A 27985-nucleotide genomic window follows, 5' to 3' on the forward strand; every position below is an offset into this window, starting at 1 on the left:
TTTTGTTTTTTTAATTTTATTTTATTTTTAAACTTTACATAACTGTATTAGTTTTGCCAACTATCAAAATGAATCCGCCACAGGTATACATGTGTTCCCCATCCTGAACCCTCCTCCCTCCTCCCTCCCCATTCCATCCCTCTGGGTCGTCCCAGTGCACCAGCCCCGAGCATCCAGTATCGTGCATCGAACCTGGACTGGAATGCAGTTAGACAATTTTAAAAACATAAACTTGCATTAATTTTTACTAGTTTTTAGGTAAGTAGTTTTAACACATCACAGGTTCATTTTCTATTGATATAAACTGTTTTTAATGCTTCAAAGACAAAAGTATGAAGTTTTATTGAGGACAAAGGTATATACAAATCAGAATGTTCCCTAGAAATAACACTTGAGTGAAAAAGGACAAGTGACCCCTGGATTTAAGAGGTCATTGGTTCAGGATAGAGGGATTCAAGGTAGAACTTGAATCACCATTGACTATTACAAACTTCAAGGGAAGGATGTCACCTGGAGTTAAACTGCACAGGAAAGATAACAGATATTTTACAGTGGCAGAGAATTTAAATATTCATTTGTAAGCTGAAAAGAAACAAGATGCTCAGGAATTATAGTTTATTACTTTATAGAGATAAAAAGCTGAAAAGAGGTAGAGGAGCCAAGTTTAGTTCACCTCTTTTTCTCTGGTAAGAAGCAAAAGAATTTCCTAGAGGGTTGAGTTTTGAGTGCTTCAGGTAGATACTCTCAGGAGCACACAAATTTTTAAATGCAACATTTGTCCTAGATTTATTCAATGAAGTATCTTCTTTTATTCTGCCAATGTATAGATCAATGTGAAGACTCAGGTGTCCTTCAGAAGTTTGTAGGTTCTTACTAGATTCTCCTTTTTACCCTGTATTGGCATCAACAGCTTTCCTCTTATTAAGGAGTCCTTATATTCAGCATCAGGGACTTCAGACTTGGAAACTGCCTTTATTTTATTTCAAATTGGCCCAAATGACTTGAGTCCACTCTTCTGGTTGCCCTGAATATGTGAGGTAAGAAATCCCTAGTAGTAAAATAAGACAGTTAAGAGGATGTATCCAAAATATGTTTATTGGGATGGTTTCCCATTCATCTTGATGCCCCATCTGAAGGAGCATCCTTCTGTAAGCCTTACTTTTCTTCCTATAGTCTGGCAGAGGACAGTAGAGCAGCCAACACAAAAAACACTCTTTGTACCTGGCTAAAGACAGTGGTGATTTCATAGCCTCCTGGTCATTTCAGATCCATGAAATAGGAATTTGGGCTCTGTACCTGGCAGCACTTCTTGTGTTTCCTCTTCTCTTCTGGAGAGGGATGAAGCAGATCCTTTGTGAGAGGCATATTCTCGTGGGGAAGTTGTCACTGCCAGAAAGCTTGGTATTAACTTTTAAAATGTTGTATTTCAATTAACATGTACAATATGTTGATGTGATGCATTTATATTTTGCAGCTTGATTGCCACTGTAGTGTTAACATCTCTATTATATCACATAATTATCATTTTTGTGGTGAAAATGTTTAAGATTTAGTCTCTTAGCAACTTTGAAGTATAGAACACAGTATTGTAGATGATAAATACTATACTGTGCATTAGATCATCAGGACATAGCAATTGGTTTCAGGCTTGCACCCTTAAACAACATCTCCCCAGTTCCCCCACCTCCCAAACCTTGTAACCACCATTATACTGCTTCAACAAGTTCAGCTCTGGAGACACAGACAACAAAACTAAGATACCTCTGCTGAGCTTACATTGTTGTGAGGAATTAGGTCAAGAAGGGATGAAAAATAAATTTAAAAATTAAATTACCGGCATTCCTTGAAGATATTGTAGGTTCAGTCTTTAGACTACCAAAATAAATGAAAATCATCAAATCAAATTGCATAATTTTTTTGTTTCCCAGTGCATATAAAAGTGAAAAAGTTGGCTTAAAGCTCAACATTCAGAAAACCAAGATCATGGCATCTGGTCCCATCACTTCATGGCAAATAGATGGGGAAACAGTGGAAACAGTGGCTGACTTTACTTTTCTCAGCTCCAAAATCACTGCAGATGGTGATTGCAGCCATGAAATTAAAAGACACTTACTCTTTGGATAGAAAGTTATGACCAACCTAGACAGCATATTGAAAAGCAGAGACATTACTTTGTCAACAAAGGTCCGTCTAGTCAAGGCTATGGGTTTTCCAGTGGCCATATATGGATGTGAGAGTTGGACTATAAAGAAAGCTGCTGCTGCTGCTGCTACTGCTGCTGCTGCTAAGTCACTTCAGTCATGTTGGACTCTGTGCGATCCCATAGATGGAAGCCAATCAGGTTCCCCCGTCCCTGGGATTCTCCAGGCAAGAACACTGGGGTGGGTTGCCATTTCCTTCTCCAATGCGTGAGAGTGAAGTCACTCAGCTGTGTCCAACTCTTAGCGACCCCATGGACTGCAGCCTACAAGGTTCTGCCACCCATGGGATTTTTCAGGCAAGAGTACTGGAGTGGCGTGCCATTGCCTTCTCTGAAAGAAAGCTGAGTGCCCAAGAATTAATGCTTTTGAACTTTGGTGTTGGAGAAGACTCTTGAGAGTCCCTTGGACTGCAAGAAGGTCCAACTAGTCCATCCTAGAGGAGATCAGTCCTGGGTGTTCATTGGAAGAGCTGATGCTGAAGCTGCAACTCCAATACTTTGGCCACCTGATGTGAAGAACTGACTAACTGGAAAAGACCCTGATGCTGGGAAAGATTGAGGGCAGGAGGAGAATGGGACGACAGAGGAAGAGATGGTTGGATGGCATTATGGACATGGGTTTGGTGAACTCCGGGAGTTGGTGATGGACAGGGAGGCCTGGCATGCTGTAGTTCATGGGGTCGCAAAGAGTCAGACACGACTGGGCAACTGAACTGCATATAAAAGCTATGTTTACACTATACTGTAGCATATTTAAACATGTAAAGCATTATCGCTGAAAAACAATGTACATACTTTAAATATTACTACAAAATGCTCGCCATCATCTGAGACTTCAGTAAGTCATTGTAGTAACAAAGATTATTGATCATAGATCACCATAACCAATATAATAATGAAAAAGTTTGAAATATTAAGAGAATTACCAAAATGTGATACAGGGACATGAAGTAATCAAATACTCCTTGGAAAAATATGGTGCCAGGAGACACTCAAAGTAGGGTTGTCATAACCTTCAATTTGTTAAATGCAAAGTGAAATAAAATGAGGTATGTCTGTAATCTGTTAGATGTTAACAGTTATGAGAAAGAGGGAAAATTGAATAATGGCAGATAAGAAACAATAGAACAAAATAAGGCAAGGTGGGGTTTGGGTTGGTGAACCTCTTAGAGTAGCCAATAAAGAATTGGTATAGTTTTCATTGAGAAGTAAGAAGTATATAGAGATTCTTAAGACATTTCCAAATATTGAATACTAGGATTTACCTTCTTAACTTTCATATATAACATCAGTCAGTCAGTTAAGTTGCTCAGTCATGTCCAACTCTTTGCGACCCCATGGACTGCAGCATGCCAGGCTTCCCTGTCCATCACCAACTCCCAGAGTTTTCTCAAACTCATGTCCATTGAGTCCATGATGCCATCCAACCACCTCATCCTCTGTCGTCCCCTTCTGCTCCTACCTTCAATCTTTCCCAGTATCAGGATCTTTTCAAATGAGTCAGTTCTTCATATCAAGTGGCCAAAGTATTAGAGTTTCAGCTTCAGCTTCAGTCCTTCCAATGAATATTCAGGACTGACTTCCTTTAGGATGGACTGGTTGGATCTCCTTGCAGTCCAAGGGACTCTCAAGAGTCTTCTCCAACACCACAGTTCAAAAGCATCAATTCTTCAGCGCTCAGCTTTTTTTATAGTCCAACTCTCAAGTCCATACATAACTACTGGAAAAACCATCACTTTGACTAGATGGACTTTTGTTGGCAAAGTACTGTCTCTGCTTTTTAATATGCTGTCTAGGTTGGTCAAAACTTTCCTGCCAAGGAGTAAGTGTCTTTTAATTTCATGGCTGCAGTCACCATCTACAGTGATTTTGGAGGCCTCCCAAAAATAAAGTCTGCCACTGTTTTCACTGTTTCCCCTCTATTTGCCATGAAATGAGGAGACTGGATGCCATGATCTTAGTTTTCTGAATGCTGAGTTTTAAGCCAACCTTCTTACTCTCCTCTTTCACTTTCATCAAGAGGCTCTTTCATTCTTCTTCACCTTCTGCCATGAGGGTGGTGTCATCTGCATATCTGAGGTTATTGATATTTCTGTTGGAAATCTTGATTCCAGCTTGTGCTTCATCCAGCCCAGCATTTCTCATGATATATAACATACGTGTGTGCTAAGTCACTTCAGTCCTGTTTGACTCTGTGACCCTATGGACTGTGCCCACCAGGCTTCTCTGTCCATGAGATTATCCAGGCAAGAATACTGGTTTTGGGGCGGGGTGGTCCTAAAATGGCTGAGGAATAGGACGGGGAGACCACTTTCTCCCCCACAAATTCATTGAAAGAACATCTGAAAGCTGAGCAAATTCCACAAAACAACTTCTGAATGCTGGCAGAGGACATCCGGCACCCATAAAGGCAGTCCATTGTCTTCAAAAGGAGGTAGGACAAAATATAAAAGATAAAAAGAGAGATAAAAGAGTTAGGGACAGAGACCCATCCCGGGAAGGGAGTCTTAAATGAAGAGAAGTTTCCAAACACCAGGAAACCCTCTCACCAGTGGGTCTGTGGGGAGTTTTTGGATCTCAGACAGCAACATAACTGGGAGGAAAAATAAATAAATAAAACCACAGATTACGTGCCTAACGGCAATTCCCAGCAGACAAGTAGCCCAGCTTGCATCCACCATCAGCAAGCAGGGGCTGAACAGGGAGGCACCAGCTGCATTGCTTAGGGTAAGGACCGGGCCTGAATGCCCTGAGGGCAATCTGAGGGAGCTAATGTGAGATAGCAATTCTAACTGTGGGATAGCCAGAGAGAGAAAAGAGAGAGAAAGAGAGAACTATCCTGCAAAAGGTCCTAACATAAGGCACTGCCAGCCCGCTCACAGAACAAAGGACTAAGCGAACTGATATTCACTTAGCTGGCTGTGAACCGGCCCATCCCCTCGCTGGAGGCAGGGAGGCAGGTGGAGGGCAGCCAGAGCCAGAAAGGGGCAATCTCAGCCCCAGAGACGGCATCCTCTACCAAACTGCAAGCAGGCTGCCAGTTGCTAACCAAGACTTCTTGGGATTCTGGACGGTTGACATCCAACAGGAGGGTCACAGCCAGAGATCAGCTCCCCAGAAGAGACACACGACACACCTGAGATGGGCACACCTGCTGCCACCCTGGAAACCAAGCAGCTGGGACGGGGAGGTGATAAGACGCACCCCCCACCTGGGGAGCTTTTGCTCGCAAAGCACCTGGTTCCCTGAGCTGCTTGGACCTGGGAAGGGCACAAAACGCTGGCCCAACCGAGTCTGTGCCTTTGTGGATGACCGAGAACCTGAACCTGAGCAGGTTAGACCTGGGAAGGGCACACAACCAGGGCCAGCTTTAGACTGTTCCCCTGCAGAGCAACCTAGATGCTGAGCAGTGTAGACTGGGAAAGCACACACTCTGTGACCAGGGACAAACCCAGTGTGGCTGAGACAATGCAAGCACTCCCTACACACACCAGTGATACTTGTTTGCAGTGTTCCACCCTCCCCACAGCACGACTGAACAAGTGAGCCTAAATAAGTGACCACCTTCGCTCCCTTGTGTCAGGGTGGAAATCAGACACTGAAAAGACCTGCAAACAGAAGAAGCTAAAATAAACAGAGGGAACCACTTTGGAAGTGACAAGTGCAACAGATTAAAACCCTGTACCTGTCACCGACTGCATTGGAAGGGGCCTATAGATCTTGAGAAGTATAAGCTGGACAAGAATCTATCTGAAACTGAACTAACCCCAAACTGCCCACAACAGCTCCACAGAAATTCCTAAATATATTTTTACTATTACCATTTTTTTAATTTTTTTTAATTTTTAAGTTCTCTATTACTCCTTTAATTTTCATTTTTATAACCTACTCAGTTCAGTTCAGTTCAGTTCAGTCGCTCAGTCGTGTCCGACTCTTTGTGACCCCATGAATCGCAGCATGCCAGGCCTCCCTGTCCATCACCAACTCCCAGAGTTCACTCAGACTCATGTCCATCGAGTCAGTGATGTCATCCAGCCACCTCATCCTCTGTCATCCCCTTCTCCTCCTGCCCCCAATCCCTCCCAGCATCAGAGTCTTTTCCAATGAGTCAACTCTTCGCATGAGGTGGCCAAAGTACTGGAGTTTCAGCTTTAGCATCATTCCTTCCAAAGAAATCCCAGGGCTGATCTCCTTCAGAATGGACTGGTTGGATCTCCTTGCAGTCCAAGGGACTCTCAAGAGCCTTCTCCAACACCACAGTTCAAAAGCATCAATTCTTCGGCACTCAGCTTTCTTCACAGTCCAACTCTCACATTCATACATGACCACTGAAAAGATCATAGCCTTAACTAGATGGACCTTTGTTGGCAAAGTAATGTCTCTACATTTCAATATGCTATCTAGGTTGGTAATAACCTTCCTTCCAAGGAGTAAACGTCTTTTAATTCAATGGCTGCAGTCACCATCTGCAGTGATTTTGAAGCCCCAAAAAATAAAGTCTGACATCGTTTCCACTGTTTCCCTATCTATTTCCCATGAAGTGATGGGACCAGATGCCATGATCTCAGTTTTCTGAATGTTGAGCTTTAAGCCAACTTTTTCACTCTCCTCTTTCACTTTCATCAAGAGGCGTTTTAATTCCTCTTCACTTTCTGCCATAAGCCTGGTGTTGTCTGCATATCTGAGGTTATTGATATTTCTCCCAGCAGTCTTGATTCCAGCTTGTGCTTCTTCCAGTCCAGAGTTTCTCATTATGTACTCTGCATATAAGTTAAATAAGCAGGGTGACACTATACAGCCTTGATGTACTCCTTTTCCTATTTGGAACCAGTCTGTTGTTCCATGTCCAGTTCTAACTGTTTCTTCCTGACATGCATGTAGGTTTCTCAAGAGGCAGGTCAGGTGGTCTGGTATTCTCATCTCTTTCAGAATTTTCCACAGTTTATTGTGATCCACACAGTCAAAGGCTTTGGCATAGTCAAGAAAGCAGAAATAGATGTTTTTCTGGAACTCTCTTGCTTTTTCCATGATCCAGCAGATGTTGGCAATTTGATCTCTGGTTCCCCTGCCTTTTCTAAAACCAGCTTGAACATCTGGAAGTTCACAGTTCACATATTGCTGAAGCCTGGCTTGGAGAATTTTGAGCATTACTTTACTAGCATGTGAGATGAGTGCAATTGTGCGGTAGTTTGAGCATTCTTTGGCATTGCCTTTCTTTGGGATTGGAATGAAAACTGACCTTTTGCAGTCCTGTGGCCACTGCTGAGTTTTCCAAATTTGCTGGCATATTGAGTGCAGTACTTTCACAGCATCATTTTCAGGATTTGGAATAGCTTAACTGGAATTCTATCACCTCCACTAGCTTTGTTTGTAGTGATGCTTTCTAAGGCCCACTTGACTTCACATTCCAGGATGTCAGGCTCTAGGGGAATGATCATATCATCGTGATTATCTTGGTCATGAAGATTTTTGTACAGTTCTTCTGTGTATTCTTGCCACCTCTTCTTAATATCTTCTGCTTCTGTTAGGTCCATACCATTTCTGTCCTTTATCGAGCCCATCTTTGCATGAAATGTCCCCTTGTTGGCCAAGAGGAGCTACCCCACATCTGAGATCAGGGGCAGAGGCCAGGAGGAGCTATTCCACGTCCAAGGCCGGGGCGGCGGCCAGGACGAGCAGCCTCACGTCCAAGGAGCTGTGGCTGTGTGGGTGCAGGAGGGCTTAGAGGAGCTATTCCACGTCCAAGGTCAGGAGGGGCGACAGTGAGGAGATACCACTTGTCCGAGGTAAGGAGCAGCAGCTGCACTTTGCTGGACCAGCTGTGAAGACATACCCCACATCCAAGGTAAGGGAAACCCAAGTAAGACAGTAGGTGTTGCAAGAGGGCATCAGAAGGCAGACACACTGAAACCATAATCACAGAAAACTAGTCAATCTAATCACACTAGGACCACAGCCTTGTCTAACTCAATAAAACTAAGCCATGCCTTGGGGGGCCACCCAAGATGGGCAGGTCATGGTGCAGAGGTCTGACAGAATGTGGTCCACTGGAGAAGAGAATGGCAAACCACTTCAGTATTCTTGCCTTGAGAACCTCATGAACAGTATGAAAAGGCAAAATGATAGTATACTGAAAGAGGAACTCCTCATGTCAGTAGGTGCCCAATATGCTACTGGAGATCACTGGAGAAATAACTCCAGAAAGAATGAAGAGATGGAGAAAAAGCAAAAACAATATCCAGCTGTGGATGTGACTTGTGAAAGAAGCAAGGTCCGATGCTGTAAAGAGCAATATTGCATAGGAACCTGGAATGTTAGGTCCATGAATCAAGGCAAATTGGAAGTGGTCAAACAGGAGATGGCAAGACTGAACATCGACATTCTAGGAATCAGTGAACTAAAATGGACTGGAATGGGTGAATTTAACTCAGATGATCATTATATCTACTACTGCGGGCAGGAATCCCTTAGAAGAAATGGAGTAGCCATCATGGTCAACAAAAGAGTCCAAAATGCAGTACTTGGATGCAATCTCAAAATCGACAGAATGATCTCTGTTCATTTCCAAGGCAAACCATTCAATATCACAGTAATCTAAGTCTATGCCCCAATCAGTAATGCTGAATAAGCTAAAGTTGAATGGTTCTATGAAGACCTACAAGACCTCCTAGAACTAACACCCCAAAAAAAAGATGTCCTTTTCATGATAGGGGACTGGAATGCAAAAGTAGGAAGTCAAGGAACACCTGGAGTAACAGGCAAATTTGGCCCTGGAATACGGAATGAAGCAGGGCAAAGACTAATAGAGTTTTGCCAAGAAAATGCACTGATCATAGCAAACACCCTCTTCCAACAACACAAGAGAAGACTCTACACATGGACATCACCAGATGGTCAACACCGAAATCAGATTGATTATATTCTTTGCAGCCAAAGATGGAGAAGCTCTATACAGTCAGCAAAAACAAGACCAGGAGCTGACTGTGGCTCAGATCATGAACTCTTTATTGCCAAATTCAGACTTAAATTAAAGGAAGTAGGGAAAACCACTAGACCATTCAGGTATGACCTAAATCAAATCCCTTATAACCTACTATTACCTTGCAAAAAAAAAAAAAAAAAAAAGACCCTATTTTTAAAGCAAACTTCATATATATTCTTTATAATTTTTGTGATTTTTATTTTGTTTTTTTTTAATACTGTATTTTTGAGAGTCTAATCTCTACACTAGATTTTAATTTTTGTTTTTTGGTATTTGTTATCAATTTTGTACCTTTAAGAATCTAATATTCAACACCCATTTTTACTTAAGAGTGTGATTACTGTCTTGATTAGTCTCCCCCTTTTGACTCTCCTTTTTCTCCCCAGGTCACCTGTATCTCATCCCTCCTCCTCCTCTTCTCTACCAAACTCTGTGAATCTCATTGTGTGTTCCAGGCTGTGGAGAACACAGAGAACTGATTACTGACTAGATCTGTCTCTCTACTTTTGATTCCCCCTCTTCTCCTCCTGGTCACCTCTATCTCTCTCCTCCCTCTTCTCTTCTTTGTGTAACTCTGTGAACCTCTCTGGATGTCCCTTACTGTGGAAAAATATTTTCACCATTAACCTAGATGTTTTATCTTCGGTGCTATATGGATCGAGAAGTCTTGAGGCTACTGTAAGAATAATACTGAAAACCAGAGGCAGAAGGCTTAAGTCCAAAACCTGAGAACACCAGAAAACTCCTTACTCCAGAGAACATTAATCAATAAAAGCTCATCCAAAAGCCTCCATACCTACACTGAAATCAAGCACCACCCAAGAGCCAACAAGTCCCAGAGCAAGACATACCATGCAAATTCTCCAGCAATGCAGACCTGAGCTTCAATATACAGGCTGCCCAAAGTCACACCAAACCCACAGACATCTCAAAACTCACTACTAGACACTGCATTGCACTCCAGAGAGATGAAATCCAGCTCCACCCACCAGAACACTGACACAAGCTTCCCTAACCAGGAAACCTTCACAAGCCACCCGTCCAACATCACCCACAGCAAGGAACCTCCACAACAAAGAGGAACCACAAACTGCCAGAATATAGAAAGGCCACCCCAAACATAGCAATCAAAACAAGATGAAAAGGCATAGAAATACTCAGCAGGAAAAGGAACACGATACATGCCTACCAAACCAAACCAAAGAGGAAGAGATAGGGAATCTATCTGAAAAAGAATTCTGAATAATGATAGAAAAAAATTATCCAATATCTTGAAAACCAAATGGAGTTAAGATAAATAGCCTGGAGACAAGGATCGAGAAGATGCAAGAAAGATTTAACAAACCTATTAGAAAAAAAAAAAAGAGTCAATCAATAATGAATAATGCAATAAATGAGATCAAAAACACTCTGGAGGAAACAAATAGTAGAATAACAGAAGCAGAAGATAGGATAAGTGAGGTAGAAGATAGAATGGTAGAAATAAATGAAGCAGAGAGGAAAAAAGGAAAATGAATTAAAAGAAATGAGGACAACCTCAGAGACCTCTGGGACAATGTTAAATGCCCAACATTCGAATCATAGGAGTCCCAGAAGAAGAAGACTAAAAGAAAGACCATGAGAAAATACTTGAGGAGATAATAGTCGAAAACTTCCCTAAAATGGGGAAGAAAATAATCACCCAAGTCTAAGAAACCCAGAGAGTCCCAAACAGGATAAACCCAAGGCAAAACACCCCAAGACACATATTAATCAAATTAACAAAGATCAAACACAAAGGACAAATATTAAAAGCAGCAAGGGAAAAACAACAAATAACACACAAGGGGATTCCCATAAAGATAACAGCTGATCTTTCAATAGAAACTCTTCAAGCCAGGAGGGAATGGCAAGACATACTTAAAATGATGAAAGAAAATAACCTACAGCCCAGATTATTGTACCCAGCAAGGATCTCATTCAAGTATGAAGGAGAAATCAAAAGCTTTACAGACAAGCAAAAGCTGAGAGAATTCAGCACCACCAAACAAGCTCTCCAACAAATGCTAAAAGGTCTTCTCTAGACAGGAAACACAGAAAGGGTATATAAACTCAAACCCAAAACAGCAAAGTAAATGGCAACGGGATCATACTTACCAATAATTGCCTTAAGTATAAATGGGTTGAATGCCCCAACCAAAAGACAAAGACTGGCTGAATGGATACAGAAACAAGACCCTATATATACTTTCTACAAGAGACCCACCTCAAAACAAGAGACACATACAGACTGAAAGTGAAGGGCTGGGAAAAGATATTCCATGCAAATAGAGACCAAAAGAAAGCAGGAGTAAAAATACTCATATCAGATAAAATAGACTTTAAAATAAATGCTGTGAAAAGAGACAAAGAAGGACACTACATAATGATCAAAGGACCAATCCAAGAAGAAGATATAACAATTATAAATATATATGCACCCAACATAGGAGCACCACAATACGTAAGACAAATACTAACAGGTATGAAAGGGGAAATTAATAATAACACGATAAGAGTGGGAGACTCTAATACCCCACTCAAACCTATGGATAGATCAACTAAACAGAAAATTAACAAGGAAACACAAACTTTAAATGATGCAATGGACCAGTGAGACCTAATTGATATCTATAGGACATTTCACCCCAAAACAATGAATTTCACCTTTCTCTCAAGCACACACAGAACGTTCTCCAGGATAAATCACATCCTGGGCCATAAATCTAGCCTTGGTAAATTAAAAAAAAAAAGAAAGAAAGAAACCATCCCAAGCATCTTTCCTGACCACAATGCAGTAAGATTAGATCTCAGTTACAGGAGAAAAACTATTAAAATGCCAACATATGGAGGCTGAACAACACAGTGCTGAATAACCAACAAATCACAGAAGAAATCAAAAGGAAATCAAAATATGCATAGAAGCGAAAGAAAATGAAAACACAACAACCCAAAACCTGTGGAACACTGTAAAAGCAGTGCTAAGGGGAAGGTTCATAGCAATACAGGCATACCTCAAGAAACAAGAAACAAGTCAAATAAATAACCTAACTCTACACGTGAAGTAACTAGAAAAGGAAGAAATGAAGAACCCCAGGGTTAGTAGAAGGAAAGAAATCTTAAAAATTAGGGCAGAAATAAATGCAAAAGAAACAAAAGAGACCATAGCAAAAGTCAACAAAGCTAAAAGCTGGTTCTTTGAGAAGATAAATAAAATTGACAAACTATTAGCCAGATTCATCAAGAAAAAAAAAGGGAAAGAATCAAATCAACAAAATTAGAAATGAAAATGGAGAAATTACAACAGACAACACAGAAATACAAAGGATCATAAGAGACTACTATCAGCAATTATATGCCAATAAAATGGACAACTTGGAAGAAATTGACAAATTCTTAGAAAAGTGTAACTTTCCAAAATGGAACCAGAAAGAAATATAAATCTTAAAAGACCCGTCACAAGCACAGAAGTCGAAACTCTAATCAGAGATCTTCCAACAAACATAAGCCCAGGACCAGACGGCTTAGCAATTGAATTCTACCAAAAATTTAGAGAAGAGCTCACACCTATCCTACTCAAACTCTTCCAGGAAATTGCAGAGGAAGGTAAACTACAAACTCATTCTGTGAGGCCACCATCACCCTAATACCAAAACTAGACAAAGATGCCACAAAAAAAAGAAAACTTCAGGTCAATATCACTGATGAACATAGATGCAAAAATCCTTAACAAAATTCTAGCAAACATAATCCAACAACACATTAAAAAGATCATACATCATGACCAAGGGGGTCTTTATCCGAGGGATGCAAGGATTCTTCAGTATCTGCAAATCAATCAATGTAATACCCCACATTAACAAATTGAAAGATAAAAACCATATGATTATCTCAATAGATGCAGAGAAAGCCTTTGACAAAATTCAACATCCGTTTATGATAAAAACCTTCCAGAAAGCAGGAATAGAAGGAACATACCTCAACATAATAAAAGCTATATATGACAAACCCACAGCAAACATTATCCTCAATGGTGAAAAATTGAAAAGCATTTCCCTAAAGTCAGGACCAAGACAAGGGTGCCCACTCTCACCATTACAATTCAACATAATTTTGGAAGTTTTGGCCACAGCAATCAGAACACAAAAAGAAATAAAAGGAATCCAGATTGGAAAAGAAGAAGTAAAACTCTCACTGTTTGCAGATGACATGATACTCTACACAGAAAACCCTAAAGACTCCACCAGAAAATTACTAGAGCTAATCAATGAATATAGTAAAGTTGCAGGATATAAAATCAACATACAGAAATCCCTTGCATTCCTATACACTAACAATGAGAAAATAGAAAGAGAAATTAAGGAAACAGTTCCATTCACCATTGCAATGAAAAGAATAAAATACTTAGGAATATATCTATAGAAAACTATGAAAGACTGATGAAAGAAATCAAAAAGGACACAAATAAATGGAGAAATATACCATGTTCATGGACTGGAAGAATCAGTATAATAAAAATGAGTATATTACCCAAAGCAATCTATAGATTCAATGCAATTCCTATCAAGCTACCAATGGTATTTTTCACAGAACTAGAACAAATAATTTCACAATTTGTATGGAAATACAAAAAAAACCTCGAATAGCCAAAGCAATCTTGAGAAAGAAGAATGGAACTGGAGGAATCAACCTGCCTGACTTCAGGCAATACTACAGTTCAGTTCAGTTCAGTTTGGTCACTCAGTCATGTCTGACTCTTTGCGACCCCATGAATTGCAGCACACCAGGCCTCCCTGTCCATCACCAACTCCCGGACTTCACTCAAACTCATGTCCATCGAGTCAGTGACGCCATCCAGCCATTTCATCCTCTGTCGTCCCTTTCTCCTCCTGCCCCCAATCCCTCCCAGCATCAGGGTCTTTTCCAATGAGTCAACTCTTCGCATGAGGTGGCCAAGGTACTCGAGTTTCAGCTTTAGCATCAGTCCTTCCAAAGACCACCAAGAACTGATCTATGTTAGAATGGACTGGTCCAACACCACGGTTCAAAACCATCAATTCTTTGGCGTTCGGCTTTCTTCACAGTCCAGCTTTCACATCATACATGACTACTGGAAAAATCATACTTTGTAGTATTTTTCGCTATACTACAAAGCTATACAAAGTATGGTACTGGCACCTAGACAGAAATATAGATCAATGGAACAAAATAGAAATCCCAGAGATAAATCCACGCACCTATGGACACTTTATCTTTGACAAAGGAGGAAAGAATATACAATGGAGAAAAGACAATCTTTAACAAGTGGTGCTGGAAAAACTGGTCAATCACCTGTAAAAGAATGTAACTAAAACACTTTTAAACATCATACACAAAAATAAAGTCAAAATGGATTAAAGATCTAAATGTAAGACCAGAAACTATAAAACTCCTAGAGGAAAACATAGGCAAAATACTCTGACATAAGTCGCAGCAGGATCCTCTATGACCTGCCTCCCAGAGTAATGGAAATAAAAGCAAAAAGAAACAAATGAGACCTAATTTAACTTACAAGCTTTTGTACAACGAAGGAAACTATAAGCAAGGTGAAAAGACAGCATTCAGAATGGGAGAAAATAATAGCAAATGAAGCAACTGACAAAGAATTAATCTCAAAAATATACAAGCAATTCCTCAGCTCAACTCCAGAAAAATAAATGGCCCAATCAAAAAATGGGCCAAAGAAATAAACAGACATTTCTCCAAAGAAGCCCTACAGATGGCTAACAAACACATGGAAAGATGCTCAACATCACTCATTATCAGAGAAAAGCAAATCAAAACCACAATGAGGTACCCCCTCACATGGGTCAGAATGGCTGTTATCCAAAAGTCTACAAACAATAAATGCTGGAAAGGATGTGGAGAAAAGGGAACCCTCTTACACTGTTGGTGGGAATGCAAACTAGTACAGCTACTATGGAGAACAGTGTTGAGATTCCTTAAAAACTGGAAATAGAACTGCCATTTGACCCAGCAATCCCACTGCTGGGCATACACACTGAGGAAACCAGAGTTGAGACATGTGTATCCCAATGTTCATCACAGTCTGTTTATAACAGCCAGGACATGGAAACAACCTAGATGTCCATCGGCAGACAAATGGATAAGAAAGACTTGATACATATACACAATGGAATATTACTCAGCCATTAAAAAGAATACATTTGAATCAGTTCCAATGAGGTGGATGAAACTGGAGCCTATTATACAGAGTGATGTAAGTCAGAAAGAAAAACACCAATACAATATACTAACGCATATATATGGAATTTAGAAAGATGGTAATGATAACCCTAAATATGAGACAACAACAGAGACACAGATGTATAGAACAGTCTTTTGGACTCTGTGGGAGAAGGCACGGGCCAGATGATTTGAGAGAATAGCATTGAAAACATGTATATTATCATATGTGAAACAGATTGCCAGTCCAGGTTTGATGCATGAACAGGGTGCTCAGGGCTGGTGCACTGGGATGACCCAGATGGATGGGATGGGGAGGGAGGTGGGAAGGGGGTTCAGGATAGGGAACACATGTACACACATGGCTGATTCATGTCAATGTATGGCAAAAACCACTACAATATTGTAAAGTAATTAGCCTCCAATTAAAAAAAAAAAAATACTGGTGTGGGTTGCCATGCCCTCTTCCAGGGGATCTTCAAGAACCAGGGACCAAACCCTCATATCTTGCCTTGTCAGGCAAGTTCTTTGCCACTAGTGCCACCTGGAAGGCCCCCATATATCATACTGCAGTGTTAATTATATCTATCATGTTGCACATTACATCCCCAATACTTATTTATAGCTGAAAGTTTGCAGTACCTTTTGACTGTCATCATCCGATTTCTCCTTCCCTCATATGAGGTGATGGATGTTCCCTAAACCTAATGTGATAATTATGTAATGATCATTATGCTATATATCTTAAACTTATATACTACTGTTAAGTCAATTATATCTAAAAACTGGAAGAAAAACTACTGCATTTCACAAAAATTAACATAGTTAAAATTCTACAGTGCTGCTTTCTTTCTGACTCTTGCAACCCCATGAACTGTAGCCGTGTCCATGGGATTTCCCAGGCAAGGATACTGGAGTGGGTTGCCATTTCCTTCTCCAGGGGATCTTCCTGACCCAGAGATCAACCCCTTGTCTCCTGCATTGTAGGTAGATTCTTTACAGCTGAGCCACCAAGGAAGCCCCAAATTCTACATTATTGTATATAGTATGTGAGTGAGTGAAAATTGCTTAGTTGTGTCTGACTCTTTGTGACTCCATGAAATATACAGTCCATGGAATTATCTAGGTCAGAATACTGGAGTGGGTAACCTTTCCCTTCTCCAGGAGATCTTCCCAACCCAGGGATCAAACCCAAGTCTCCCACATTGCAGGCGGATTCTTTACCAGCTGAACCACAAGGGAAGCCCATATAACAGTTATGTTATATAATAGAAATTCTACCTATACAGACATAAACAAAATTGGAAGGTAATAATGTAAAAATGATTTTTGTCTTTTAAACAACATGAAAAGTATATATCAAAAATATATTTAAATATAATATATTTCAATATAATATACTTCAATATAATATAAAATGAATAGAGGATATATTCTCAAAAAAAGAACTATAGATGAGTTACAAACATTATATAGAATATGGATACACATAAATGAAAAATTGTGAATTGCAATTATGGGATATTCCTTTTTACATATAAAAATTTGCAAATAACTTTTAAAAGGCAATAATCAATGCTGGGAAATATTTTGTGATAAACTAGTATGCAGTACTCATTAAAGTAGGATACAGCTTTCTGGAAAGCAATGTATATATAAAGAGTCCTTATATGATAAACATAATGAATCAAAAATTTTTTTACAAAACGTACTTAACAGAATATGCTCACAACATAAAATAATATAAAAAATCCAAGTCACAAAATGATCTCAAGTTTGTACAATGCATATAAATGTTTGTGAAAATAAACAGAGATGAAATACACATGACTCTAGAATTCAGTTTCATTTATTTATGCAAATAAATTCTTTCAGTTCTCATCTAATGAGACAATGCCTTAGGAGTTATAATACAAGAGGGAATTAAGAGTGACCAACCATAGCCAACTGCCTAGCATCCAAAGTACAACACAGATTTATCTGTTCTGAATTTCATATTATATGTGTTATGTGCAAAATGAAGTGAAAGTCACTCAGTCATGTCAGATTCTTTGCAATCCCATGGACTGTAGCCCACCAGGCTTCTTTGTCTATGGGATTTCCCAGGCAAGAATAATGAAATGGGTTGCCATTTTCTTTTCCATATGTATAATACTTCTTGTCAATTTGGAAATTTTTCCATTAGTCTTCCAGAGAAATTTACAACAATTTATAACAGAACTATTCTTTGTGAATGATTAAATTTACAACAAACAAAAAAGCAACAAATATCAGTGACTAAATTGCAGAAATTTACAAAAAAAATCAGTGATTAAATTGAAGAACTAAAATAAAGATATCACTTTACTTTATGCACACACTAAGGGAACTAATCTGGCAGAAGTTCAGCTCTATTACCAGAACAACACTGCTACCCTGAATGATTCTGCTTCTTTATATACTTAAAAAATGAAAATAAAAGATTTAGAGAAGTGTTTCAGTGAGCCCCCTAAGCAGTATTACAAAACTTTACATTGGACATACAAATATTAACTTTAAAAATATTCATGAATATTCAAAAGGCTATTAATTTGTGATATGATATATTTAGAAAACATGGAACTTAATTAACAAATGTGATTCAAGGGAAAACAACCAGCCTACATAGAGTGAAGTCACCACTGCAAATAAGGTCTATAGCATTGAAACATGTATATCATCATGTATGAAACGAGTTGCCAGTCCAGGTTCGATGCACGATACTGGATGCTTGGGGCTAGTGCACTGGGACGACCCAGAGGGATGGTATAGGGAGGGAGGAGGGAGGAGGGTTCAGGGTGGGGAACACATGTATACCTGTGGCGGATTCATTTTGATATTTGGCAAAACTAATACAATTATGTAAAGTTTAAAAATAAAATTAAAATTAAAAAAAAAGAAGCATTTCTATTTTTGTTATGTAAGTTTTGTCATGTAAGTTTGGTTTAGCTGACAAGTAGATATGAAAGGTTTTATTTCTGAGCTAAAGAGACTCAGAAAAGTGGATTAGAGGCTAGGATAAGGAATCAATAGGGAGAAAACATGTTCATTAACATATAAGATCTGTAGTTCAGCAATTATCAATGAATGAATTGATAAGCTTATCAATTACCATAGCTTTGGTTTTATAGGTCTGGGGCCATTCCCAGTAGATGTTACAATACTAAAAAAAGAAAGAACATAGCTCAGTCGTATCAGACTCCTTGCGACCCCATGGACTATACAGTCCATGGAATTCTGCACACCAAAATACTGGAGTGGGTAGCCTTTCTCTTCTTCAGGGATCTTCCCAACCCAGGGATCAACCCTGGTATCCTGCATTGCAGGCAGATTTTTACCAGCTGAGCCACAAGGGAAGCCCACTCTACTAATAATGCAAAGTTTATTTTGGTGTCAAATTAATTTTAATACCTCCATAAATTACATTTGCTGTAAGCTTGTAGGTTCATTAAAGGCCTAAAGGGATCAATTAAACTAGTGCATTATGTAGTAGAAACTATATGCTCAGACTATACCTTTTTTAAAAGTCACATTGATAACAATAAAATGTTAATGTTACTTTTTGGATCTTTTAATAAACTCTATTCACCTTTAGATAATTTTCCTTCAGAAAATGCTTATATTACTCATTTCACTTCCTACATTTTCCAGACATTTTCACAAAACTTTCTAGAAGAGTTTGTTTTTTCTTTTTGTATAACTCTGTACAATAAAAGACTTACGTTAGCCTAGTAAATTTTTCAGCAGGAAGTTCTTAAAAAACAAACTATCCAAAAGAAAGGAGCAACTCTTCTGGAAATCAAGGCCAACATCATTAAAAGTAAAGACGTCCTGGAGTTGAAGTTCAGTTCAGTTCAGTTCAGTTCAGTCACTCAGTCATGTCCGACTCTTTGCGACACCATGAATCGCAGCAGGCCAGGCCTCCCTGTCTATCATCAACTCCGGGAGTTTACACAAATTCATGTCCATCGAGTCAGTGATGCCATCCAGCCATCTCATCCTCTGTCATCCCCTTCTCCTCCTGCCCCCAATCCCTCCCAGCATCAGGGTCTTTTCCAATGAGTCAACTCTTCACATGAGGTGGCCAAAGTACTGGAGTTTCAGCTTCAGCATCAGCCCTTCTAATGAATACCAGGACTGACCTCCTTTAGGATGGACTGGTTGGATCTCCTTGCAGTCCAAGGGACTCTCAAGAGTCTTCTCCAACACCACAGTTCAAAAGCATCAATTCTTTAGCACTCAGCTTCCTTCACAGTCCAACTCTCACATCCATACATGACCACTGGAAAAATCATAGCCTTGACTAGACGGACCTTTGTTGGCAAAGTAATGTCTCTGCTTTTGAATATGCTATCTAGGTTGGTCATAACTTTCCTTCCAAGGAGTAAGCGTCTTTTAATTTCATGGCTGCAGTCACCATCTGTAGTGATTTGGGGGCCCGAAAAATAAAGCCTGACATTGTTTCCACTGTTTCCCCATCTATTTCCCATGAAGTGGTGGGACCAGATGCCATGATCTTCGTTTTCTGAATGTTGAGCTTTAAGCCAACTTTTTCACTCTCCACTTTCACTTTCATCAAGAGGCTTTTGAGTTCCTCTTCACTTTCTGCCATAAGGCTGGTGTCATCTGCATATCTGAGGTTATTGCTATTTCTCCCAGCAATCTTGATTCCAGTTTGTTTCTTCCAGTCCAGTATTTCTCATGATGGACACTGCATATAAGTTAAATAAACAGGGTGACAATATACAGCCTTGACGAACTCCTTTTCCTATTTGGAACCAGTCTGTTGTTCCATGTCCAGTTCTGACTGTTGCTTCCTGACCTGCATACAAATTTCTCAAGAGGCAGATCAGGTGGTCTGGTATTCCCATCTCTTGAAGAATTGTCCACAGTTTATTGTGATCCACACAGTCAACGGATTTGGCATAGTCAATAGAGCAGAAATAGATGTTTTTCTGGAACTCTCTTGCTTTTTCTATGATCCAGCAGATGCTGGCAATTTGATCTCTGGTTCCTCTGCCTTTTCTAAAACCAGCTTGAACATCAGGAAGTTCACCGTTCACATATTGCTGAAGCCTGGCTTGGAGAATTTTGAGCATTACTTTACTAGCATGTGAGATGAGTGCAATTGTGCAGTAGTTTGAGCATTCTTTGGTATGGCCTTTCTTTGGGATTGGAATGAAAACTGACCTTTTCCAGTCCTGTGGCCACTGCTGAGTTTTCCGAATTTGCTGGCATGTTGCGTGCAGCACTTTCACAGCATCATCTTTCAGGATTTGGAATAGTTCAACTGGAATTCTATCACCTCCACTAGCTTTGTTCGTAGTGATGCCTTCTAAAGCCCATTTGACTTCACATTCCAGGATGTCTGGCTCTAGGTCAGTGATCACACCATCGTGATTATCTGGGTCATGAAGATCTTTTTTGTACACTTCTGTGCATTCTTGCCATCTCTTCTTAATATCTTCTGCTTCTGTTAGGTCCATACCATTTCTGTCCTTTATCGAGCTCATCTTTGCATGAAATGTTCCTTTGGTATCTCTGATTTTCTTGAAGAGATCTCTAGTCTTTCCCATTCTGTTGTTTTCCTCTATTTCTTTGCATTGATCGCTGAGGAAGGCTTTCTTACCTCTTCTTGCTATTCTTAGGAACTCTGCATTCAGACGCTTATATCTTTCCTTTTCTCCTTTGCTTTTCACTTCTCTTCTTTTCACAGCTATTTGTAAGGCCTCCCCAGACAGCCATTTTGCTTTTTTGCATTTTTTTTCTATGGGAATGGTCTTGATCCCGGTCTTGATCCCTGTCTCCTGTACAATGTCATGAACCTCATTCCATAGTTCATCAGGCACTCTATCTATCAGATCTAGGCCCTTAAATCTATTTCTCACTTCCACTGTATAATCATAAGGAATTTGATTTAGGTCATACCTGAATGGTCTAGTGGTTTTCTCTACTTTCTTCAATTTAAGTCTGAATTTGGCAATAAGGAGTTCATGGTCTGAGCCACAGTCAGTTCCTGGTCTTGTTTTTGCTGACTGTATAGAGCTTCTTCATCTTTGGCTGCAAAGAATATAATCAAATCTGATTTCGGTGTTGACCATCTGGTGATGTCCATGTATAGAGTCTTCCCTTGTGTTGTTGGAAGAGGGTGTTTGTCATGACCAGTGCATTTTCTTGGCAAAACTCTATTAGTCTTTGCCCTGCTTCATTCCGTATTCCAAGGCCAAATTTGCCTGTTACTCCAGGTGTTTCTTGACTTCCTACTTTTGCATTCCAGTCCCCTATCATGAAAAGGACATCTTTTTGGGGTGTTAGTTCTAAAAAGTCTTGTAGGTCTTCATAGAACCGTTCAACTTCAGCTTCTTCCACATTACTGGTTGGGGCATAGACTTGGATTACTGTGATATTGAATGGTTTGCCTTGGAAACGAACAGAGATCATTCTATCATTTTCGAGATTGCATCCAAGTACTGCATTTCAGACTCTTTTGTTGACCATGATGGCCACTCCATTTCTTCTGAGGGATTCCTGCCCGCAGTAGTAGATATAATGGTCATCTGAGTTAAATTCACAATCTCTTATTCAGTCCTCAAAGTATTATTTCTAATATACAAATATAGATCTAAGATTCACTGTCTAGACAATGTGATCAAGATCACTTGAAGTGATGTGTTAGTCGCTCAGTCATGTCAGACTCTTTGTAACCCCATGGACAGGGGCTTGCCAGGCTCTTCCATCCATGGGATTTTCCAGGTAAGAATACTGGAGTGGGTTGCTGTTTCCTTCTCCAGGGGATCTTCCCAACCCAGGGATCGAACCCAGGTCTCCTGAATTCCAAGCACACTCTTTACCATATGAGCCACCAGGGAAGCTCAAGATTACATAGGCAATAGATAATAAGACCAAGTTTTCAATCCAAATCTCTCTAATCCTAACGATGTTCATATAAAACATGGTTCAGACCAAAGACTGAGGGAAAAAAAAAAAAAAAAACAGATGCCAGTGAGCAAGGTGTGTTTAGGGATTAATGTGGCCACCAAAGGATGTGGGAGCTACCTGGAGGGGCTTCCAGTAAACTTAAACTATTTTTATTTTGCTCTTACTTAGATATTTTATATTTGCACATTTTTACCAGTTCTTTGTACCTGTGGCTCTTACATAACTATAAACCAAATCAAATATACAAATAAATAATATTATAAAAGAAAAACACCTACAGGGAAAAATAAACATGTCATGTTTTACATTTTTTCAGATACAGTTTTACTTGCTATATAAACATATGCACATAGATATGTATGTGTATTTATATAGATGTTTTATAATTTAGACATATACATAGATTTTTGAATAGACATAAATGTTATAGGCATTTGTTAGAGAACATTTAAGTATTCCAATTTCCTCAAACAAGTTTGGACAAAATGATTTTTCAGATTCCTTCCAGCATTACACATCCTATTATCTGAACTGATTGCTATATTTTTTTTTTGGTCAATTTTGTACCTTTAAAAACCCAATCTTCAGGACCCATTTTTACTTAGGAGCAAGATTACTGGCTTGACTGCTCTCTCTCCCTTTGGACTTTCCTTTTTCTCCACCAGGTCACCTCTATCTCCTCCCTCCCCCTTCTCTTCTCTACCCAACTCTGTGAATCTCTTTGTGTGTTCCAGACCGTGTAGAACACTTAAGGAACTGATTACTGGCTGGATCTGTCTCTCTCCTTTGATTCCCCCTCTTCTCCTCCTGGTCACCTCTATCTCCCTCCTCCCTCTTCTCTTCTCCATGTAACTCTATGAACTTCTCTGGGTGTCCCTCACTGTGGAGAAACTTTTCATCTTTAACCTAGATGTTTTATCATTGATGCTGTATAGATGGACAACTGTTGAGGCTACTGTAATAATAAGACTGAAAACCAGAGGCAGAAGGCTTAAGTCCAAATCCTGAGAACACCAGAGAACTCCTGACTCCAAGGAAAATTAATCAACAGGAGTTCATCAAACGCCTTCATACCTACACTGAAACCAAGAACCACCTAAGGGCCAACAAGTTCCAGAGCAAGACATACCATGCAAATTCTTCAACAACACAGAAACAAAGCCCTGAGCTTCAATATGCAGGCTGCCCAAAGTCACTCCAAACTCACTGACATTTCATAACTTATTACTGGACACTTAATTGCACTCCAAAGAGATGAAATCCAGCTCCACTCGCCAGAACACGGACACAAGCTTCCCTAACCAGGAAACCTTGACAAGTCACCCATCCAACCCCATCCACCGCAAGGAAACTCCACAATAAAGAGAACTCCACAAACTGCCAGAATACAGAAAGGCCACCCCAAATGCAGCAATATAAACAAGATGAAGAGGCAGAGAAATACCCAGAAGGTAAAGGAACAGGATAAATGCCCACCAAACCAAACAAAAGAGGAAGAGATAGGGGATCTACCTGAAAAGAATTTCAAATAATGATAGTGAAAATGATCCAAAATATTGAAAACAAAATGGAGTTACAGATAAATAGCATGGAGAGAAGGATTGAGAATATGCAAGAAAGATTTAACAAGGACCTAGAAGAAAGAAAAAAGAGTCAATATATAATGAATAATGCAATAAATGAGATCAAAAACACTTTGGAGGGAACCAACAGTAGAATAACAGGGACAGAAGATAGGATAAGTGAGGTAGAAGATAGGATGGTAGAAATAAATGAAGCAGAGAGGAAAAAAGAAAAATGAATTAAAAGAAATGAGGAAAATTTCAGAGGACTCTGGGACAATGATAAATGCCCCAACATTCGAATCATAGGAGTCCCAGAAGAAGAAGACTAAAAGAAAGACCATGAGAAAATACTTGAGGAGATAATAGTTGAAAACTTCCCTAAAATGGGGAGGGAAATAATCACCCAAATTCAAGAAACCCAGAGAGTCCCAAACAGGATAAACCCAAGGCAAAACACCCCAAGACACATATTAATCAAATTAACAAAGATCAAACACAAAGGACAAATATTAAAAGCAGCAAGGGAAAAAGAACAAATAACACACAAGGGGATTCCCATAAGGATAACAGCTGATCTTTCAATAGAAACTCTTCAAGCCAGGAGGGAATGGCAAGACATACTTAAAGTGATGAAAGAGAAAAACCTACAACTCAGATTACTGTACCCAGCAAGGATCTCATTCAAATATGAAGGAGAAATCAAAAGCTTTACAGACAAGCAAAAGCTGAGAGAATTCAGCACCACCAAACAAGCTCTCCAACAAATGCTAAAGGGTCTTCTCTAGACAGGAAACACAGAAAGGGTATATAAACTCAAACCCAAAACAACAAAGTAAATGGCAATGGGATCATGCTTATCAATAATTGCCTTAAATGTAAATGGGTTGAATGCCCCAATCAAAAGCTGAATGGATACAGAAGCAAGACCCTATACATACTTTCTACAAGAGACCCACCTCAAAACAAGGGACACATACAGACTGAAAGTGAAGGGCTGGGAAAAGATATTCCATGCAAATAGAGACCAAAAGAAAGCAGGAGTAAAAATACTCATATCAGATAAAATAGACTTTAAAATAAATGCTGTGAAAAGAGACAAAGAAGAACACTACATAAAGATCAAAGGACCAATCCAAGAAGAAGACTTAACAATTATAAATATATATGCACCCAACATAGGATCACCACAATATGTAAGGCAAAGGTTAACAAATATGAAAGGGGAAATTAACAATAACACAATAAGAGTGGGAGACTCTAACACCCCACTCACACTTATGGATAGACCAACTAAACAGAAAATTAACAAGAAAACTTAAACTTTAAATGATACAATGGACCAGTGAGACCTAATTGATATCTATAGGACATTTCACCCCAAAACAATGAATTTCACCTTTCTGTCAAGCACACACAGAACCTTCTCCAGGATAGATCACATCCTGGGCCATAAATCTAGCCTTAGTATATTCAAAAAAATTGAAATCATTACAAACATCTTTTCTGACCACAATGCAGTAAGATTATATCCCAATTACAGGAGAAAACCTATTAAAAATTCCAACATATGGAGGCTGAACAACACACTGCTGAATAACCAACAAATCACAGAAGAAATCAAAATATGCATAGAAATGAAAGAAAATGAAAACACAACAACCCAAAACCTGTGGGACATTGTAAAACCAGTGCTAAGGAGAGGTTCATAGCAATAGAGCCATACCTCAAGAAATAAGAAAAAAGTCAAATAAATAACCTAACTCTGCACATGAGGTAACTAGAAAAGGAAGAAGTGAAGAACCCCAGGGTTAGTAGAAGGAAAGAAATCTTTAAAATTAGGGCAGAAATAAATGCAAAAGAAACAAAAGAGACCATAGCAAAAATAAACAAAGCTAAAAGCTGGTTCTTTGAGAAGATAAATAAAATTGACAAACTATTAGCCAGATTCATCAAGGAAAAAAGGGAAAGAATCAAATCAACAAAATTGGAAATGAAAATGGAGAAATCACAACAGACAACACAGAAATACAAAGGATCATAAGAGACTACTATCAGCAATTATATGCCAATAAATTGGACAACTTGGAAGAAATGGACAAATTCTTAGGAAAGTACAACTTTCCAAAACTGAACCAGGAAGAAATATAAAATCTTAACAGACACATCACAAGCAAAGAAATTGAAACTGTAATCAGAAATCTTCCAGCCAACAAAAGCCCAGGTCCAGACAGCTTCACAGCTGCATTCTATCAAAAATTTAGAGAAGAGCTAACACCTATCCTACTCAAACTCTTCCAGGAAATTGCAGAGGAAGGTAAATTTCCAAACTCATTCTATGAGGCCACCATAAAACTTGACAAAGATGCCACAAAAAAGAAAACTACTGGCCAATATCACTGATGAACATAGATGCAAAAATCCTTAACAAAATTCTAGCAATCAGATTAAAGATCATACATCATTGCTTTATCCCAGGGATGCAAGGATTCTTCAATATCTGCAAATGAATCAATGTAATACACCACATTAACAAATTGCAAAATAAAAGCTATATGATTATCTCAATAGATGCAGAGAAAGCCTTTGACAAAATTCAACTTCTTTGAGAATTTATGATAAAAACCCTCCAGAAAGCAGGAATAGAAGGAACATACCTCAACATAATAAAAGCTATATATGACAAACCCACAGCAAACATTATCCTCAATGGTGAAAAATTGAAAGCATTTCCCCTAAAGTCAGGAACAAGACAAGGGTGCGCACTTTCACCACTACTATTCAACATAGTTTTGGAAGTTTTGGCCACAGCAATCAGAGCAGAAAGAGAAATAAAAGGAATCCAGATAGGAAAAGAAGAAGTAAAACTCTCACTGTTTGCAGATGACATGATCCTCTACACAGAGAACCCTAAAGACTCCACCAGAAAACTACTAGAGCTAATCAATGAATATAGTAAAGTTGCAGGATATAAAATCAACATACAGAAATCCCTTGCATTCCTATACACTAACAATGAGAAAACAGAAAGAGAAATTAAGGAAAGAATTCCATTCACCATTGCAACAAAAAGAATAAAATACTTAGGAATATATCTACCTGGTTTTTCCAGTGGTCATGTATGGATGTGAGAGTTGGACTGTGAAGAAAGCTGAGCGCCGAAGAATTGATGCTTTTGAACTGTGGTGTTGGAGAAGACTCTTGAGAGTCCTTTGGACTGCAAGGAGATCCAACCAGTCCATTCTTAAGATCAGCCCTGGGATTTCTTTGGAAGGAATGATGCTAAAGCTGAAACTCCAGTGCTTTGGCCACCTCATGCGAAGAGTTGACTCATTGGAAAAGACTCTGATGCTGGGAGGGATTAGGGTCAGGAGGAGAAGGGGACGACAGAAGATGAGATGGCTGGATGGCATCACTGACTCGATGGACGTGAGTCTGAGTGAATTCCGGGAGTTGGTGATGGACAGGGAGGCCTGGCATGCTGCAATTCATGGGGTCACAAAGAATCGTACACGACTGAGTAACTGAACTGAACTAACAGCTGAAAAAAACAAAAGACCTATATATAGAAACTGTAAAATACTGGTGAAAGAAATCAAAGAGGACACTAATAGATGGAGAAATATACCATGTTCATGGATCGGAAGAATCAATATAGTGAAAATGAGTATACTACCCAAGGCAATCTATAGATTCAATGCAATGCCTATCAAGCTACCAATGGTATTTTTCACAGAGCTAGAACAAATAATTTCACAGTTTGTATGGAAATACAAAATACCTCAAATAGCCAAAGCAATCTTGAGAAAGAAGAATGGAACTGGAGAAATCAACCTTGCCTAAATTCAGGCTCTACTACAAAGCCACAGTCATCAAGACAATACGGTACTGGCACAAAGACAGAAATATAGTCAATGGAACAAAACAGAAAGCCCAGACATAAATCCATGCACCTATGGACACCTTATCTTTGACAAAGGAGGCAAGAATATACAATGGAGAAAAGACAATCTCTTTAACAAGTGGTGCTGGGAAAACTGG

General features: G+C 39.3%; 1 long non-coding RNA gene and 1 pseudogene across 15 annotated transcripts in view; both read right to left on the reverse strand.

Annotated features, from left to right (window-relative positions):
* The window catches only part of LOC123330649, a 443928-nt gene that overhangs the window by 357109 nt on the left and 58834 nt on the right, over positions 1-27985 (reverse strand). The gene's annotated exons all lie outside the window — the stretch shown is intronic.
* Positions 575-1365, reverse strand: LOC123330648 (annotated as a pseudogene).

The sequence above is a fragment of the Bubalus bubalis genome, chromosome 2, assembly GCF_019923935.1.
Source record: "Bubalus bubalis isolate 160015118507 breed Murrah chromosome 2, NDDB_SH_1, whole genome shotgun sequence".
NCBI lineage: Eukaryota > Metazoa > Chordata > Mammalia > Artiodactyla > Bovidae > Bubalus > Bubalus bubalis.